This window comes from Podarcis gaigeae (assembly GCF_964106915.1).
Source record: "Podarcis gaigeae genome assembly, chromosome: 1".
In the NCBI taxonomy this organism is placed as follows: Eukaryota; Metazoa; Chordata; class Lepidosauria; order Squamata; family Lacertidae; genus Podarcis; species Podarcis gaigeae.
This window is the reverse complement of record NC_139678.1, coordinates 12,879,437-12,885,436: the sequence shown is the minus strand read 5'-3', so window position 1 is coordinate 12,885,436 and position 6,000 is coordinate 12,879,437. Positions and strand designations below refer to the sequence as shown.

The 6,000-nt window shown below is 47.4% G+C and overlaps 1 protein-coding gene across 10 annotated transcripts in view; it reads left to right on the top strand.

Moving 5' to 3' along the window:
• The first annotated feature begins 607 nt into the window (after positions 1-607).
• The window catches only part of INF2 (inverted formin 2), a 75,718-nt gene continuing 70,325 nt past the window's right edge, over positions 608-6,000 (top strand). For 7 of the 10 annotated variants that reach the window (XM_083731396.1, XM_083731398.1, XM_083731395.1 and 4 more), the window contains exon 1: positions 732-1,208. The gene's annotated coding sequence lies outside the window, so the exon portion shown is untranslated. Of the gene's footprint in view, positions 1,209-6,000 lie in introns of all 10 variants that reach the window. The other 3 variants (XM_083731393.1, XR_014562254.1, XM_083731391.1) reach the window with 3 other exon arrangements.

Here is a 6,000-nt window from a genome sequence, read left to right as displayed (position 1 = left end):
TTAACCTGAAACTGTTCTTAACCTGAAGCACCACTTTAGCTAATGGGGCCTCCTGCTGCCGCCGCGCCTCCGCCGCACAATTTCCTTTCTCATCCTGAAGCAAAGTTCTTAACCTGAAGCACTATTTCTGGGTTAGAGGAGTCTGTAACCTGAAGCGTATGTAACCCGAGGTACCACTGTACTGTATACTGCACACAAACACCTACATCCCAGAACTGAGCCCTGCTTTCAAATCCGGCTGAATAAATCACACAGAATTATAGGATTATAGAGTTGGAAGGAATCCGCGGTTCATCTAGTCCAATCCACGGTCATGCAGGAATGTCAACAAGCGGTTCCCCCAACCAATTTCAAACCATATCAGACCCTGCTTAGTTTTGCTAACGTGCAAGCGGTTTCATCGCTGCCCCACTGACTTCCGACTACCTAAACCCTTGCGCTGCAGCCAAATAAAGTCTCCTCCCATCCCAACGTGGGTCGCGCCGTGGGAACACGTCCGCGCCAGTGATTTCCCCATAACTAAAAAGAACGGGGCGTGTTGTGCGGCGTGGGAAGAAAAAAGGTGACATTCGGACAGCTTGGCAAAAAATAAATCCATCAGGCGAGGGGAGGCGTTCCTTTCAAGAGCAACCCGCGTGTCAGCCGCCACGTGTGAAGCGACCCTCTGCGCCCTCCCTGCGTAGGAGTCAAGGAAAGACCTTCCTTCTCCGGAGCCGCCTCCGGAACGCGCCTTTCCCTTCTCTGTAGCAGGCAGGACAAGTCACCTCCGGTGCAGCCGCCGAGCCTGCCTGCCTGCCTGCCTCGTAACCGGCTGCCAGGCAGCTCCAGGCCCCGCCTTGCGGGCGCTGCCGCCGGGCGCCCAGCCCTCCTCTTCCCCCGCGCCTTCCACGTGGGAGCGCGGGCAGGGCTCTCCGGCTCCCAGCGAGTTTCTTGCAGGGTGGAGACGCAGCGGAGCTTGACTGGCTGGCGGCAGCAGCAGCGTCTTGATTTCGTCCATCCTGGAAGCCTGTCTGCGGGGGGATCCACTGGATCCCTTTTTCGCCCGCCCTCGGCTTGTTATTTCCCCCTGAGCTTTTCGCGCTCGGTCCGCGAAGGAGTCGAGGAGGAGCCGGCGGCGAAGGATGTGGCTGCCATCCCCGGCTGGATCGAAGAAGTAAGAAACGGAGGAAGGAGAAACTAAGGAGGGGAGCGGTGCTGTCTCCACCCGGGTAAGATCCCACTCGGTTTCCCAGGGGTTGAAAAGGGAGCCTTTGGGTGGGAGGAATGCTGGACGTACGAAGGTTGTGTTTATCGACTATATAGCAATTTGCAAATTATTAAATAATGATAGAGAATAGATCAAAGGAGCCTTTTTTTTCTTTTGCCTCGCAGCAAATACTCAGTGTCTTAATTCCTCTCGTTGTTGTTGTTCTCCCTCTCTTCAGTACTCTTTGTAACAGATTTATTTGCGGAATAAGCTCCCCTGAACTAGAACTCACTTGACCAGCTGTGTCTCCTTCCCTTTGCTGCGACTTCTTTAACTCACTCCTAGTTCTGAGCGATCATGGAAGGGCTGGTTTTCCCAAAGCAACTCCATCACTTGGGCTGTTGCCAACTGGAGTTCCCTTGACTTTGATTTAGTTGTGCCTTAGTGCAAGCATGGGGAAATCTGTGGCTGCCCTCCAGGGTGCTGTAGAACTACAACTCCCATCATCCATGACCCATTGGCTGTGCTGACTAAGGATGATGGGAACTGGACTCTGACAGCATCTTGAGGGCTGCACAACTGCCCTTGATATATTCACTTGTATGTTTGTGTAGAGACGTCCTGTTTCCTGAGCATTCATTCTGATTCCTATGCAAGGAAGTTAGATGGTGTCGTGTCAAGCAAGGTGTTGTCCCTTACTTTGCAGTGTGTCTCCTTGTCATTTTCTTTAGCCTCAAAACTCTTATCTTTTTGTGGAATCGGGTTTGACATGCAAGACTTCCGAATCAGCTTTCATTGTGCAACAGGAATTTGCTGGCATGGGATTGATTCCCACCCGAAATTTGTGACAGCCTAGAAGCGCAGAGAGTGAGAGAGAGGTGGCACATTTTTCTTCTTCTCATTCATGGGCGTTCTGTTGGTTAAGTGACGATCAGTAGGCAACTTGTAGAGGATATTTGCTTAGTTAGTGTCCATTCATTTGCCCTCAAGGCTATAATCTCATGCGTATGGTTCCAGTGAATATGTACTTTCTCCCACATGCATAAACTTAATGTATGTGTATTTACTTGAAAGTATCACTCACTTCGGGACGCAGGTGGCGCTGTGGGTTAAAGCCTCAGCGCCTAGGACTTGCCGATCGAAAGGTCGGCGGTTCGAATCCCTGCGGCGGGGTGCGCTCCCGCTGCTCGGTCCCAGCGCCTGCCAACCTAGCAGTTCGAAAGCACCTCCGGGTGCAAGTAGATAAATAGGGACCGCTTACCAGCGGGAAGGTAAACGGCGTTTCCGTGTGCGGCTCTGGCTCGCCAGAGCAGCGATGTCACGCTGGCCACGTGACCCGGAAGTGTCTCCGGACAGCGCTGGCCCCTGGCCTCTTAAGTGAGATGGGCGCACAACCCCAGAGTCTGTCAAGACTGGCCCGTACGGGCAGGGGTACCTTTACCTTTACCTTTATCACTCACTTCAGCGTGCCTACTCCCTCTCAGAATTACAGCCTTCAAATCCTTTCCCACCTTCGCTTTAGGGCAGGTTATGCAAATATATCTCTGAATAACTTTATCTTTGAAACAGCTGCATGAAAAAACGCTTAGGCTGAGGCCTTGCTCCTATGCTATTGGGAGAGGTGTGGTTTACCACTCACTGCCCTCTGATTGCTCCCAGAGTACTCCTAATAACACCTGGTCAGGGCAAAATGTGTGGCTGGGTACACATGATGCGTCGTTGGAAGGATGGGTTGCTAGTGTGTCAGGTAAGTAACTCTGTGATCTGCCCCAAATCACATGGGCAGAAATTGCAGCTGTGACCCGGAGCTATTTATTTATTTTAAAACATGGATACCTCTCCCCTTCATCGGGTCTGATTTGCAAGGCAGCTAACAGTTGTTGTTTTTAAAATAAATCACAGCGCAACTGAAACAAGCATAAGATGTAGGCAGTGGCATTGCCTCATATTTATGGAGTGGAGGATAACAGTATCAGTTAAAAGGAGAGGAAACACTGATTTTTGCAAGCTGAACAAACAGAGGAAGAACGTTCAGTGTGAGGCTGTCATGGGAAAGTGACAGTCATGTGACAGACAGTGACCCTTGTGCCTCAGAGACAGTGACTTAAGAGTATCCACAATCCAGCGAGCTTTGTGGGGATAAGAACATAAGAGGAGCCTTGCTGGGTCAGAAGATGAGTCCATTGAGACCTGCATCCTGTTTCCAGCTAACCAGAGAAGACCACAGAGCATGGAGGTATCAGCCCTCCCTGAGCAACTGATATTTGGAGGTATCCTGCCCTTGAATATGGAGGTTCAAATAAGATAGCTGATAGGCTTATCCTTCACAGTTTCATTGAATCTGCATAATAAAACTGAGTTGAGGCTGGCATAGATTGAGCCAGACCATTGGTCAATCTAGCCCAGAGTTTAGTTTTCCAAACTTGAGTCTCCAGCAGGTTTTGGACTACAATTCCCATCATCCTTGACCAGAGAGAGAGAGAGATAATAGAGGTGTCTAGGATTAAACATAGGACTTTGTGCAAACAGGTCATATGATCTATCACGGAGTTGTAAATCTTCTCCTAATTTTATTTGAACCTGGATCCCTTGCTCTAAACCCAGCGCTGCTGTGCTATGATGACTATTATGTTTTGATTTGCATAATTTGTAATGTCACTGCATATTAGGAACTAGATGGTCATTCCAACCACTTCCCTCTGGTAGCAGTGACCGGCACCCCAATCCTAAACCTTTGCTCCGTCTTGTTGCCCCATATCAGAGCAATGCTGCAATGATGATAGGACGTTTGTATGAAGTTGCACAGTTGCAATTAACAGTACACCCTCTCCGAAATTACGAGCTGCCTCAGCAAGTTTTTTCACCCCAACCATCTCTGTTTCTGACCGATGCAATTGAAATCTAAGAAGAGTGTTATCTCCTCCTTCCAATTTCGGCTGACGCATCTATCTCCTCTCTGCTTCGCACGCTTGTCCCTGAATAAAAGCTGGCATCCCCTTTCAGTTTGTTTTCCTCTGAATATGATCTGTACTTCAGTACATGTACCAAATTACATCCGTTAGCTTTTATTTAAGCCAGAAATATAAACCCGAGATTTTTATGATTAGCTTTTATTTTTGCAAAGTTGTTTACGCTGCAATTTGATAGCTGCTTCCCTTCCCTTCCTCCTCCCCACAGCTGCCCCTAAAAACACACAGCCTGACCCCAGAATCTACCATGCAAGGCAACAAAAAGTAGAGAGACTCTAGTGCAAGGCCCTTGCCCAGGGCAGTTCCAAAACTTGTGCTGTTGAACACCTAGGCTTCTCCACTACCCTAACTTGCTTTCCCGAGGCCTCGCACGCTTGCTTGCAGGCCAAGTGGGGGGCAGCAGTGGCCAGACAGAGGGGTGACTTTTGTCTGCACATTCCACCCTTGATGGCAGCAGCATCCCTTAGCAATGTACACATGTGAATGGTTCACCACAGATCTAACCCCATAGAGAGGGCATGCCCTCTTGTATTGTCACAGATAAACCATGTGTTTCTTTTTAAAAAATATATCTTTATTAATTTAAAATATATACATTTATGAGAAAACAGACGTACATACAAGTAAACAAACATACAATCAAACAAATAACAGAAAAATCAAACAAACCACACACTATAAGCTACAAGAAGATTAATATAATTATCATTATATATACTCCTGATACTGAACACAATTATAAAACTTATAGAGAAGAAATTTAAAACTGACTTCCAGTTAATCTCACTATACTTTATCTATCCATTACTTTATGCCGCACAGTTACATAAGATAAACCATGTATTTCAACGGGGGCAGCTTGGCTATTTATCTGCCAGTCATCAAGTGAAGAAATATCAGGCAATGTTCATATATGTGTGAAGCAACCCTAAGTGGAATCTTATCAATGTAAGTGGCCAAAGGGTCCCTGAGACCATAGGAAAGGGCTGTAGCTCAGTGGTAGAGCATTAATAATAATAATAATAATAATAATAATAATAATACACCCATCTGACTGGGTTGCCCCAGCCACATGGGGTAGCTTCTAACAAAAATACAGGAAAACCAACAGCATCAAACGTTAAAAGCTTCCTGTACAGGGCTGCCTTCAAATATCTACAATTTCCGCCCCGTTATCTAACTCACTGACTTCTGCCGTGAGGGCATTCCACAGGGCGGCTGCAACTACTGAAAAGGCCTTTGTACGCAGAAGGTTTGGGGATTGATAATCTGTTCTCAATCCTCCTAGTGATGCAGCAATAAAACTGCCAGCACATTTGCAAAGCTAAGCAAATGGGTCCAGACCAGGGTCTGGTCTGGTTTCAAATTGGATGGGGGGGGGGTCGTGTGTTGAAATTCCTGCAATCATTCCCAATGACCATCAGGGTCCCTTCCAACTCTACCGTTCTATGAATTCCAGGAATCCTCTAAGCTTCCATTTCACTGGATGGCTCCGGTTTCTCGTTCTCTATAAGGAGATGAGGTTTGCCCTTGATTGCCCTTTCTCTGCATTGTGCATTCTTTTATACACACCTGTCATGGAAGGGGAACCATGCATATAGCCTTGATCTCCTCAGAGAAGAGGCAGGATATAAATAGGACGAATGGATAAATATACCCATCCAACATGATCACAAAATATGAACACGAAGCGTCCGTGCACATCACGTTCCAAAGCCAACATAGTCCAGTCATATTATAGGATGTCAGGAACAAGCTTCTCCCCCTTCTATCACCCATCCATTCAGAAGGAATGGAAGCAGCTGCTTGGAGGGTTTCAATGGCCGGTGATTGTAAATATAGCTG